General features: G+C 36.7%; 1 protein-coding gene and 1 long non-coding RNA gene across 2 annotated transcripts in view; both read right to left on the bottom strand.

The window, feature by feature from the left end:
* The window catches only part of LOC115213906 (arginine--tRNA ligase, cytoplasmic), a 242,583-nt gene that overhangs the window by 39,435 nt on the left and 188,148 nt on the right, over positions 1 to 15,000 (bottom strand). The window lies entirely within an intron of this gene.
* Positions 3,898 to 15,000, bottom strand: part of LOC118764205 — an 11,616-nt gene continuing 513 nt past the window's right edge. Inside the window, exons 2-3 of the long non-coding RNA XR_004999996.1 lie at positions 14,982 to 14,983; positions 3,898 to 3,909 (exon numbers count right to left, since the gene is read on the bottom strand). This is a non-coding gene — a long non-coding RNA (uncharacterized LOC118764205). The remainder of the gene's footprint in view (positions 3,910 to 14,981; positions 14,984 to 15,000) is intronic.

Here is a 15,000-nt window from a genome sequence, read left to right as displayed (position 1 = left end):
CTTATTCATTCTAACACAGACAGTCATCTCCTTCATCATTAGCCATCATCAGCATCATCATCATCATCATCATTGCCATGATCACCATCATCAGTGGCAAGAGCGATAGCATCACTGTTAACTTATTGTGATCATCATTCCCATCACTATCAGCGACATTGGCATCATCACAATCATCGCCATGATACCCATCATCAACACCACTACCACCACCATCATCAAAAGCATTGGCATCATCATTGTCAACCATCATTACTACCACCATCAGAATCATTCCCAGAAATTATGGAAACATTAGCAACTAAACATCCCACAAATCCCAATAAAAAGAAAAGAAAACCAAAACCAAAAATAGTTGGAATGGGCATGGTTGGAACATATGAGCACACATATGTTCCAACCTTAACCACCCATCCAATTTCATTCTCTCGTACAATGTATTTAGAGTAACAATATCCAGCATACACTTCTTTTCTTTAAGCCTATCAGAAGTGATTTAAAAGAAAGATTTGTCTGTTATTTCTTGCAGATTAAGTGATCACATAGTGTTTGTTAGTAAAGTCGTTAAGCAGACAAGAGATAAATATTTCATTAGATGAAGTGGTAGTTCATTGCCGATTATTGTAGTTGTTCAAACTCCACGGTTTAATCGAATCGAATTGACTTTATGATCAAAGGATTTCCAGCTGTGACCATCCTGTCTTTCCTCCCCCATCCCATCCCAACATAATGAATTTAGGACACTGGTATCTATTGTATAACATATAGTGGTTGCTATGGAAACCTACTCATGGCTAAAGGCAGAAAAGAAGACCTCAATTCACATATACATCAAACAACTGATACAAAATAGTGGAATAATGTTGGAAAATCTGCCTGCTGCTATGGGTGACAGCGCTTATAGGCGGTCAATCGTTAGGGAATGTCCGAGTTGGTTTAAAGAAGAAAAGTAACATATTTGACAGCTTAACCCTTTTGATACCAACCCGGCTGAAACTGCCTCTGGCTCTGTGGTACAAATGTCTTGTTTTCATAAGTTCTGAATTAAAATCTTCCACTAACCTTAGTCACAATTTATGTTCCTAACACTTGCTTAATGATAACTAGGTTATTTGGCTAAATTCTTTGTTATATTTAAAGTAATAGAAAGAAACACAGAGCATCTCAAAATAAATACAGTAACAAAAGGGTTAAAGGATGCACTTTCATTTTCTTCAAAAAAAAGGTCCCACAAAATCAGCCTGCATCTTATATACAAAATCAGATCATTGATGTTTGAGGTTCAAGAAAAGAACCAGCTACAACAGAGGTGCATTTCATATGCTTGACGCTTTGTAAACTGTCAAATAAAGTGTTTGTATTATTAACCCTTTAGCATTCAGGTTATTCTGTCAAATGTAAAGCTTATTGAGACTTACATTGTTTTGAGTTAAACTTGGATTATCTTGTATGATAATCAAATCTTATATGATGTGATTGCTTATTTTTAGAAGGACATTGTAGATTAAGTATGAAAGGCTGTATCTGGCTGGTTTGAACATAAAATGTAGAATATTTTGGCTTGACATGGCTGGGTTGAATGATAAAAGATTAAGCTGGTAGAGTATGGTTTAAGGGAGGTTTGGCTGCTACTTCTAGCACAGCATTTTAGAATTAAGTACACTGTGTCCATGTGTATTTTAAGAGATGAATAATGGAATTGGCAACAGGAGGGGCATCCAGCTTTTATAAAGATAAAGAAACACTGCCTCAGGAAACTGTCCAGCTGATGGTATAGTTGGAGGGCATGCCACCTGGGTTATGGAGGTGGTGGTAATGGGGTAGCCCATGAATTTAACTCCTCCACCTGGCCCATGAAGCAGATAGAAGCTTATACAGCAAACAAGCTTTCATAAAAGTGCTGCCTGAGGTACCCTCTCTTACACTACCGCATCCAGCCCATCTCAGCATGGAACAGCAGACATAAAGCACTGGTGATGACTATAGAGGGTATTTATTTTCTTTCTCAAAACACGTGTTGTGAGTATAGAGACCAACACTCATCTATATATTTATATCACCCACGTAATCATATGACTGACCAGACCATCAAGTGTTGTTTTATGTCACTGGTCGCAATGTGCTTTGCATTGTTTTAGCCTTCAAATTATGCCACCCTGCTGGCTAGGCGAGCAGGCCAACATTCCCCACTGATCCAAAGGAGGACTGGAGCAACATGAAATGAAGTGTTTTGCACAAGCACATAATGCACTGCCTGGTCTGGGATTCAAACCCGTGATCTAGCAATCATGAGTGCAAGTCTAACCACTAGGCCATGCCTTCACTATATCACCCATATTCATTCTTATTCATTTATAGCCTGGTGCAGCCTTCTGGCTTCCCAGACCCCAGTTGAACCATCCAATCCATGCTAGCATGGAAAGCGGACGTTAAACGATGATGATGAGAGGCATGCATACAAACACACACATAGAATTGCTGTTTAGCCTTGGGTCATCCCTTATCAAATAGATCTATGCTCAAAGACATTCCTGCTATAACCACCCTTTCCTTTATTCAGACATAATATCTAGTGCTAAATACATTTCCTTTCTTTTAGGCAGCAGAGATCAGATCAACTGGAACCAGCATCATCATAACTGAGAGAGTGCCATGTACACACACACACACACACACACACATATGCACACACACAATGGGTTTCTTTCAGTTTCCATCAAGTAAATCCACTCACAGAACAAGGTGCTGCACAGTGGGACTAAACCAGAAACCTTGTGATTAGGAAGCAAACTCCTTGACCACACAACCATGCCTGCACTCATGTACATGTGTATACGTGTCTCACCACATCACAACTGCTGTTGGTTTGTTTACATCACCTCCCCCACTTAGTGAGCAGTTCAGCGAAAAGAAACGAAGAGAATAAGTACCTGACTTAAGAAGAAACACGGGGGTCAATTTGACTGAATAAATCCTAGAAAGCAATGCCCCAGCAGGAGCATGATCAAATGACTGGAACAAATAAAAGAATATGTGGTCAGTACTGGAATGTATTTTGTGTTTCTAACCATTGAAACCAGAAATATCGGAAGGAAACTGAGTTGCTATGTAACTATGTGTGTGTGAACATAATTCTCTAGACATATATATAAGCGGTCAATATTTTAAGATAGTTCACACTACTACTACTACTACTACTAAATAATATAGATATCGATATCTGGTAAAAATAAAAAAAATGCATTATACATCATGTGTGTGTGTGCACACGTGCAAAGATATTCCTGGCAATATTTTAATGTATTTTAATCCGCTAATTATTGCAGCTATCGTTAGCAAAGAGACATTCTGTTGCTAACGGTGTATATAAATGTATATATATATATATATATATTTTTTTCTCTCCTTGTTTCTTTCTGTGTTTCTTTTCTGTGTATCTTTCTGTTGAAGAGCGTAGGCTCGAAACATAAAAGACTTGTTTTATTTATATTCCTGAGCACCATACTAATACAATTGTTTGTTTGTATTCCACCTGCCTTCGTCTTTTGTTTATTTTCATAAAGCTTCCCGTTATATATATATATATATATATATATTATATATATATATATATATATATATATTTTCCCCAGATTACAAACATTTTATAGCCATGAGGTACAGTGTTGTCAGATGGTTAAGAAGTTTACTTTACAATCCTGAGGTCTCAGTTTCAATTTTGCTATGTTGGCATCTTGTGCCAGGGTCATTTACCGAATGAAACCGATTAGACAGAAATTGAATAAATGGAAAAAAAAAAAATACCTAATACACACAGTAAAGTGGTTAGAATTAGGAAGGGCATCCAGCCATAGAAACTATGCCAAAACTGGCAGTGGAGTTTGACGCAATCCTACAGCTCTTCGGATCCTATCAAACCAAGGCGGCAAGCTGGCAGAAACATTTGCATGCTAGTTGAAATGCTTAGTGATATTTCATCTGCCATTACGTTCTAGTGGTATTTCGTCTGCCGTTACATTGTGAGTTCAAATTCCACCGAGGTTGACTTTGCTTTTCATCCTTTCGGGGTTGATGAATTAAGTACCAGTTACGCGCTGGGGTCAATGTAATCGACTTAATCCTTTTGTCTGTCCTTGTTTGTTCTCTCTATGACAGGCTTCTACATAGTTTCCACCGACCAAATTCACTCACAAAGCATTGGTCACCTGGGGCAAAAGTGGAAGGCACTTGTCGAAGGTGCTGTGCAATGGGACTGAACCTGAAACCATGTGGTTGCAAAGCGAGCTTTTTAACCACACAGCTATGCCTGCAACAATGCGTTTTTTTGTATTCAGTACCCATGTTCCACTACTATGCACCATCACAGTCTGTACACTAGCAACATATAATTTACCCTTTGCACAAAGAAAGGGTCCCCTTGCTGATAAAACAAAGGTTATAAGCTCACTGAATTTTTTCCACCTTGTTCTTATTCTTGATACTATGTTCTCAGAACATCTTCATCTGCAGTTGTTTACATTACCTAGGTATTAGAAGCTGTTAAGTATACTCAAGAAACCATCCAAGCACTGAACAAAATTTACCTTATTGTTCTGACTGCTAACTACTCCTGCACATCAGCCACATAAAAAGTCTGTATTCACAGTCAGCCTGCTTTTGATCCCAGTACACCTCATGCACCCATAATCATACTGAGTCCACCATATGGAGTTTTTATCTACTCCTTCCTTGCATTTTGAGCATAGCGGAACATATATCATACATTACTTTTAAAGATCACAAACTTACTTTCACTATTCACCCTAAATATAGGTTAATCAATCTTATTAAAATGAATTAGATATAATGAAGAAGCATATACTAAATTCACTCAGTTTGATGCTATGTATACCAGGAAAATCCTTTGATTTTTCAGTTATGCATCCTAGCAAAAAAAAAAAAAATGAATAATACAAAATTATAGGAATCTATATTTTTGACCTTCTGCCTGAAAGACTTTCTACCTTGAAATGAGGTTTACCCAGAGATGAAAGCTTACAGTCTTGTATAATATGAATGGTTATGGATTAAACAGATTTAGAATAAAAACTTCATAAAATTATTTAGTGAAATAGGATTATGAATTACAGTTGACACTAATCTTAGAGCGATTAATTTTTTGAATGTTATTTTAAATTCAGAGATGAATTAATTTTGCCCAAATGAAAAATTATTTCATATAAGATATCCAATCAACTATCTATCAATAAAATTTAATCTCAAACAAAGATTACCATAATCTCAGATGAAGCTACAATTATTAGTGCTTTTCATTATTATAATTATAGTTTTCACAAGTGTAGTTTACATATAATATACAATGCACATCCTGATTTAATGTTCCTAAGTATAATAACCAACCAAGAAATATTCTATGGTATAATCAAACTTATAGCTTAAATATATGAATTCATATTTCCAAAAATTTATTTCATTTCCCTGTGAATCATAGATATCAAAAGTTTTTCAAATGAAACCCAATTAGGGTAAGCAATTCTTGCTGTAGAAGTATGGAAGCTCATATCAAATCTAAAACCGTTTCAAATAACAATAATACTGTAATATATTCCCTTAACTGTAATATCATTGCTCCAAATAATTGCCCACTTAATGGTAACTGTCCCATGAATGGCTCAGTATACTGTATTAACCCTTTCATTACCAGCCTGGCTGAAATCGGCTCTGGCTCTGAGTACAAATGTGTTGTTTTCATAAGCTCTGAATTAAAATCTTCCACCAAACCTTAGTCACAATTTATGTTCCTGACACAAGCTGAATGATAACTAAGTTATTCTATTAAATTCTTTGTTACATTTAAAGTAATTGAAAGAAACACAGAGCATCTCAAAATAAATACAGCAACGAAAGGGTTAAGGTATAATTAGAAAATATCAACTGCTAAAGCCTATATTGAATTGAACAAAAATTCTTTCAAGGCCTGTTTTTATGAAAATAGTCACTGATATAAAAATTTAACGAAACAAGTTTATAACAAGCCCTTCCAAGTACATTTGCACAGGGTTTAAAGTCAAGTGGTCTATTTTAGAATAAGTTTTTCCATATTTGCTATGAAAATATGCTTTAATGAAAAGCTAATATAATTGCAATTTCTATTTTTATATTTTTTACATTCACACACACATTTAAAAAATTTTTTTAAAGCTTTTCATAATAATATTTAACTTACACAAACTGGCATGTTTTATTTTAACCAATCAATACTAGTTGTATTAAAAAATCTCTATTGTATGCCTATTACACATGAAACACATTTATGTTCTATTCTCCGTAATCATCCAAAGAGTGGAAACAATAAACTTGGAATAACATTTTCTGGAGTTACAGTTTTCAATAATCCACACACATATACATATGAATGAATGCGCGTGTGTGTGTGTGTATAAATTCATATGTGTGTAAGTTTTTATGTATTTATGTGTGTTCATACATACAAATTTGTGTATGTGTGTGTATTTGTACATACAATTTAGGTGTGAGATGTATATTTAAACATACAATTTATATTCTGCATGTATGTATGTGTGTGTGCATGAATGTGTACAGATGGATTGATGAATGCATGTATGTACATATGTGTGTATAATCAGAAAAATAAAATGTAAAATTGAAATCAGAAATATCTCTTTATGATAGCCAACAGATGGAGGGCGGAAGTGTAAGGGGGAGGGGATGGAGTAAAATAATTATTTAAATATAAACAAGCTATAAATATTTATACAAAAATGTCAAAAAGAAAAACAATCAATATTCTACAATTACACACGCATGCACACACGCACACATACACACACACACACACACATTTATACCTGTGCTTCTCCATCAATTTATATTGAAACCATACACAGGAATTTAACAAACAGTTCTATATGAATAGCTTCCGTTTTCACAGATATGCTGATGTTGTTCTTATTGTTGCTGAGGTTGTTGTAGTTGTTGTTGATGATGATGATGATGTTTGTATTTTGAATACCCGATGAATTAATATTTGTGTTTAAAATACATTTCTAAATATATTTATATATATATAAACAACTTGCTTTAATACACACACATATATATAAACATGTATACATGCATGCACACATACACACACACACATATCTTCAGAAACATACATATAGTCATGTATATAGTCACACACACACTCACACAAATACACATACATAGATACATAAATACACATGCATATACACAAATACAAACGCACACACATATATGTACACTCATATATATACACACACACATGTATAAAAGAAACAGTTTCCTGTTTATCACCACTACCCCTCTCCCAACATTCACCCCAACCAATCAATACAACATCCAACCTCCACTACCTGTCCAACCACCACCACCCTCCCACTACACTGTCACCATGCTTACAAACCACTGCCACCACCACCACCACCACCACCACCACACTATCACCAGAACCACAACACAATTTAAAACCATCACTACTATTAACCAACACTTGCCAATGAAGAAGCTACTACAATGCTAGAACTAGCAGATAACTATCCCTCATGCCATAACCTACTAGCTTAAAAGAGGAAAACACACTGGATAAAGTAGTCCCAGATACATTGTGCCTAAAGAAAAACCTATACACACACACACACACACGCACGCACAAAAGACAGGATTATCACAACTGGGATGCCTTTGATCAATAAGTCTGGCACGGGGCTAAACAATAACAACAAGCATCTTTGCTCACACTACACCAAGTTTCTATAAGGTCATGGGATCTGCTAGAAATAGCAGTCAAATCTCCCTTAAATCACATTCACCTATCATCAAAAGAAAAAGAAAGTGGTGGGGTATATTGGATAATGTGATGCTGTGCTCTTCATACTTTTATTTCTATTTTTACTTGTTTCAGTCATTTGACAGTGTCCATGCTGGAGCACCACTTTGAATGGTTTTAGTAGAACATATCAACACCAGGACTTATTTCTCAAGACTCGTACTTATTCTATCAGTCACTTCTGCCAAACTGCTAAGTTACGGGGATGTAAACATACCAATACCAGTTGTCAAGCAGTGATAGGGGGGAGACAAACATAGACACAAAGACACACACATACATATATACAATATATAATGGCTATGTGGTAAGTGGCTTGCTTACCAACCACATGGTTCTGGGTTCAGTCCCACTGCATGGCACTTTGGGCAAGTGTCTTCTAATATAGCTTTGGGACAACCAAAGCTTTGCGAGTGGATTTGGTAGATGGAAACTGAAAGAAGCCCGTTGTATATATGTATACATATATGTGTGTGTGTGTGTTTTGTGTGTCTGTGTTTGTCCCTCCAACATCGCTTGACAACCAATGGTGGTGTGTTTAAGTCCCCATATCTTAGCAGTTCAGCAAAAGAGACCAATAGAATAAATACTAGGCTTACAAAGAATAAGTCCTGGGGTTGATGACAGAAACAAGTAAAAGAGTAAAAGAGAGTAAAGAAGATACACACATACACACATATACAATGGGTTTCTTTCAGGTTGCATCTACAAAATCCACACACAAGGCTTTGGTCGGCCCAAAGTGCCATCCAATGGGACTGAACCTGGAACCATGTGGTTCAGAAGCAATCTTCTTACCACATAGCCACACCTCTGCCTATTTGTTTGCAGTTTTGTAAAAGACAGAGTGGTCATGCTGGATTGCTTTTGATTATAGGGTTAAACAGCAATAACTACTACAACAATGAAGATTCACTACCACCGCCACTATCACGCTACAACCACAACCACTTAGCACTACTACCAGCACTACACTACACTGTAACCATCCACTACTACCCACACTATAATAACACAGCATCACCAGAACACTACAACTACCAATACTACACCCGCAACTACTAAAACACCAGTACAACTTCTACCTACACTACAACCACTACTTGTTTTATGTGTGTGTGTGTGTTTTGTGTTTGTATATGTAGGTATGTTTGTGTATGCAGTTTGTGTGTGTGTGTGTGTTTATGTATCTGCATGTCCATGTATATAAGTGTGTGTGTGATTGTGTGTGTGTGTGTGTATCTATCTATCTCTTTCTCTCCCTCTCTGTTTATCTATCTATCAGTCTGTCTGTTTATCTATCTATTTGTATGTCTGTGTGTGTGTGTGTGGTGTGTGTTGGTTTGTGGTGTATATCTGTATGCATGCGTGTGTATGTGGGGGCGTTTGAGGTACATGTGAATTTGTATATGTTCGTGTTCATTTATGTGTAAGTTTATGAATTTTGTGTCTGCGTGTGTTCATATATATATATATATATATATATGTGTGTGTTTGTATGTGTTCATGTGTGTGTGTGTATGTGTTTATTGCTTTAGTTTAGTCATTTGGTTTGGTTAGGCTTGTTTGTTTTTTTTTTAAAGAAAACTTTTAGTTTCATTGGTTGTCATCAGCAGACATGATCCATTCTTTTATCGCCTCTAGACAGACAACAGAGGAAGAGGAGGAGAAACACGAGAAGAAGAAAGAGGAAGAGGAGGAAGAAGCGGAAGTTAGAAGGGGTGGGTGAGAAGATAGTGTAACAGAGAAAGAAAAGTGGTGTAAAATAGACACCCCACCGCACTTCTCTTCTCTCTCTCTCTCTCTCTCTCTTCACAACAGCCTCCACCCAACTCTGCATACACTTCATAATATAAAATGATAATTAATGTCAAACTAATTCTACATCATACCCACAAATATATATATATATATATATATATATATATCCACTACACTCACGGAGTGGTTGGCGTTAGGAAGGGCATCCAGCCGTAGAAACACTGCCAGATCAGACTGGGCCTGATGCAGCCTTCTGGCTTCACAGACCCCAGTTGAACCGTCCAACCCATGTTAGCATGGAAAGCAGATGCTAAACAATGATGATGATGATATATATATATATATATATCTATATATATATATACTAGCAGTATCGCCCGGCATTGCTCGGGTTTGTTTCGACCCTTTAGAATTGGAATTTTTGAAAAGGAAAAATTTTGCATTATGTAGCTTGTTATTCTCTCTAAGTGAATATTTTTCTGGTTGAAATACACCAAAAAAATGGCGACACAGCAGTAAAAAAATTATTAAAAAATAGGGATTTTCATAGAAAAAAAGCACCTTCTTGATGTAAATAATTTTTGGTCTTAACATCATCCGATTTGAATTTTATCTTCAACAGAATGAAGAGCAAGCCTTCTTCTATCATACTCTCAATTTTGGTCAACTTGTGCCGCAGGGTCTCAGAGGAGATAATGTTAGTTGAAGGCTACCAAACCTGCCACACACAGACAACTTCAGCTTATATATAAATATATCATCATCATCATCATCATCATCATCATCATTTAACGTCTATTCTCCATGCTAGCATGGGTTGGACAGTTCGACTGGGGTCTGGTAAGCCATGGAGGCTGCACCAGGCTCCAGTCTGATTTGGCAGTGTTTCTACAGCTGGATGCCCTTCCTAATGCCAACCACTCCGTGAGTGTAGTGGGTGTTTTTTTACATGCCACTGGCACAGGAGCCAGCGCAGGCTGGCAAATGGCCACGATCGGTTGGTGCTTTTATGTGTCACCGACACGGACGCCAGTCAGGCGACGCTAGTAACTGCCATGCTCGAACGGTGCTTTTACGTATATATATATATATATATATTTTATATAATTTTGTAGTGATTCCTTTTTATTTCTAATTCCTAACCCATGTGGTTTTTATCATTTCTAACGTCAAAAAGGCAGAAGGACTAAGCCAGAAGAGTAACATAAGTATAATATAAACTCCTCATTTGTGCCAATACCATGGAAAACAAAAATCAAAACAAAAGAGCACCCAGTACACTCTGTAAGGTGGTTGGCATTATTAAGGGTATCCAAGGTGATGAGCTGGAAGAAGTATGGGGGGGCAAAATACTTAGAGCCATTTTGCTTGTCTCTACATTTTGACTTCAAATTCCATGAGGTTGGCTTTGCCTTTCATCTTTTAAGGGTCGATAAAGTAAGTAGCAGTTGAGCACTGGGGTCAATATAAATGACTTACCCACTCCCCCGAAATTGCTGGCCTTGTGCCAAAGTTTAAAACCATTATTTCAGGTATCCAAGGAAGTGAGTTGGCAGAATCGTTAGCACACTGGGCAGAATGCTGAGTGGCATTTTGTCTGTGTATATATTATGAGTTCAAATTCTGCTGAGGTCGTCTTTGCCTTTCATCCTTTCAGGTCTGATAAAATAGGTACCAGATGAGCACTGGAGGGGGAGGGGGGTTTGATGTAATCAACTTACTCCTCCCTCAAACTTGCTGGCCTGGTGCCATGTAGGAAAGGAACTCAATGCAGTGCTCCAACTCATTGGATCCTGTGGGACCGTCCAACCCATTGCCAACATGAAAACTGGATATATGAGACGATGATGGTAACAGTTAAAATTACTAATACTTCTCTTGTCTGACAGTGACAAATGTGTCACATATCCCAATAATTATGTCGATATTTTATTAGCAGCTATCTCAATAATTAGAAGATTGGTATGAAATTGTGTCATCATTGTATATCTGATGACGAATTGTATCATGATGATGATGATGATGATAATACCTTAACATTTTCAGTTCAAATCCTACTATAATTGCATGTGTTTGGTGGGTTTCCTCCAGCATAACCTTTCACCACTGATACGACCCACAAGCACCATCCATATAAATATTGAGCATCCCCAACTCAGACCAACATTGAACGTTTCTCACATCTTCCCCCACTTTTGCAGGTCCATTCCACAAACATGGTTATTGTCAGAATACCATTAACCCTTTCAGTGTGAAATTAAATTTGAAGGTTATTCCAGTAAGAATGTTAAATATCTACAAAAAACAAATAACAGAATTGGTATTTTCTGCAAGTCACGCAGCCTCAATAAACTTGACATATCTTCACAAAAAATAGCTTCAAACATGACATTCCTCAAAAAAAAAGATAGATTGGTATATAATACTGCTTTTGAATGGATACAATTGATTTCATCACCGTCACCATCATCATCATCATCATCTAACTTCTTTCTTCCATGCTGGAATGGGTTGAATGATTTGCCAGGAACTGGTCAGGCAGAAGACTGCACCAGACTTCTGCGTCTGTTTTGGCATGTTCTTTTACAGCTGGATGCCCTTCCTAACACCAACCACTATGCAGAGTGGAGACACAAACACACACATATACATACATGTACATATATAGCCTCTCATATATACATATATATATATATATATATATATATATATATATCGAAATTACTACGATGATCCGGTTCTTGACTGAAGACTGAGGGCTTCGAATGTCCTGTCTGTGTTTGTTGTATCGTCTTCTAAGTGTATGCGTTCTTGTCACAGTTTGTATTTTTCTACATATCATAATATTATATATATAATATATAATATATATATATATATTATATATATATATATGTGTGTGTGTGTGTGAGTATGTGTATATATATATATATATATATAATATATATATATATATATCACCGTGACCGACCAGGCTATCAGATGTTGCTACACAAAGCTGGTCACAATGTGCTTTGCATTGTTTTAGCCTTCAAATGGTGCCACCCCACTGGGTAAGCAAGCAGGCCAACAGAAGAGTGAGAGAAAGTTGTGGTGGAAGAATACAGCCAGGATGCCCCCCCCCTGCCAGAGCCTTGTGGAGCTTTAGGTGTTTTTGCTCAATAAACACTCACAACGCCTGGTCTAGGAATTGAAACCGCGATCCTACGACCGCGAGTCCGCTGCCCTAACCACTGGGCCATTACGCCTCCACATATATATACATATACAAAATTTTTTTTCAGAATGAGATAAAAACAACCAAGGCTGTAAAGATTTTAGAACATTTATAAATAGAAGGTCTTACAGCTGTTTCCAGGATATTTATTATATCCCTTCATCAGAGACGGTGTGAGAAAATGGTTAAGCCATAAATCTTCACAGCCTTGGTTTTTTATCTCATTTATTCTCTTTTTTTTCTTTTTTTTTACTCTTTTTTTTTAATTGTTTCAGTCATTTGACTGCGGCCATGCTGGAGCACTGCCTTTAATCGAGCAACTCGACCCCAGGACTTATTCTTTTGTAAGCCCAGTACTTATTCTATCAGTCTCTTTTGCCGAACCGTTAAGTGACGGGGACGTAAACACACCAGCATCGGTTGTCAAGCAATTCTAGGGGGACAAACATAGACACACAAACACACACACACATATATATACATATATACGACGGGCTTCTTTCAGTTTCCATCTACCAAATCCACTCACAAGGCTTTGGTCGGCCCAAGGCTATGGTAGAAGGCACTTGCCCAAGGTGCCACGCAGTGGGACTGAACCCGGAACCATGTGGTTGGTAAACAAGCTACTTACCACACAGCCACTCCTGCGCCTATATATACATATATATACATAATATATATATATATAATATATATATATATATATATATATAATATATATTATATATATATATATATATATATATAAGGCTTCTTGCATTTTCTATCTATCAAATCCACTCACAAGGCTTTGGTCAACCCAGGGCTAAAGTAGGAGACACTTGCTCAAAGTGTCTTCTACTGATTTCCACAGTAAAAGGGTTAATTTTATACCTGCTTGATCAGAACAGGCCTAGGGTTAAACAAACAGCAACAAGCATCTAAACACAGAATTTATGAGCTACGGTGATTTTATATTGTCACACAGTTTATGACTGACATAACTTATGACTGGCATAACATATTTATGACTTGCAGTAAATTATTAATGACCAAACTGTAATACCATGTTTATCACCTGCAGCAAGTCATTTGTTTTTTTAATGATCAATAAGAAATCTTATATTTTTTTTTTAAAGATTGGTAATAAGTTTTTTTTAATGATCTCTAGTAAGTGCTTTAATGATGATTCACAAATTCTTGTATTCCTAGTAGCAAGACCATTTTTATTTTTATTTATGACCTTATTGCACGTTTATTTTGGAAGTTTTATTTTAATATCTGCTTTTATGGATTCAGGCACAGTTGGGTGGTAAGAGAATTGCTTCCCAACCACATGGTTCCAGGTTCAGTCTCTGCAGAGCAAGTGTTTTCTACTATAGCCATGGGCTGACCAAAACATTGTGAGTGGATTTAGTAGATGGAAACCAAAACAAAATCAGCTTTATATATATATATATATATATATATATATATATACATATATGTGTGTGTGTGTGTGTATATGTATGAAAACAGACAGCAGCCTGGAGTAGTCTTCTACCTGGCTGGCTCCTGTCAAACCATCCAACCCATATTAGCATCGAAGGTGGACATTAAACGATAATGTATATGCATATGACAAGCTATATATGTACATATGTGTATATGTGTGTGTGTTTGTGTCTCTTGAAATCACGTGATAGTCGTAAATGAGTGTCCCTGTCATACAAGCAGTGTCATTCATTTCCAACAATCTGCAAGAACATATCTTGCATTGGGGAGGGTAGGAAATAGGTGAGGGTTGGTGACAGGAAGGGCATCAAAACAGAAAATCTGCCTCAATAAACTCCGTCCAACACACAGAAAACACGGAAAAGTGGACATTAAATATGATGAAGATGAATCTTTCTATTAGTTGCTAAGATGTTTTTATGATGATTTATTAACATTATGACATAAAATGAAGAAAAAGTGTGGACACTGACCTATTGCCTGGTCAATCAAAGCATATGCAGTGGCCCATACTTTTTTCCAAAGATAGTATGACCATTACAGCCACTTTGCAATTTTTAACCAAGGAAGGTTGTTATTTTTTATTAACCTCAAGACAATTCAGATTATCGGGGAGGCACAGCAGCAACCAGTCAGGCTGAAGAGCCAGAGACTGTTGACTCCTGTCATGTTCCTAGTT

Source organism: Octopus sinensis, linkage group LG7 (assembly GCF_006345805.1).
Source record: "Octopus sinensis linkage group LG7, ASM634580v1, whole genome shotgun sequence".
Lineage (NCBI taxonomy): Eukaryota > Metazoa > Mollusca > Cephalopoda > Octopoda > Octopodidae > Octopus > Octopus sinensis.
This window is presented reverse-complemented; position numbering and strand designations above follow the sequence as displayed.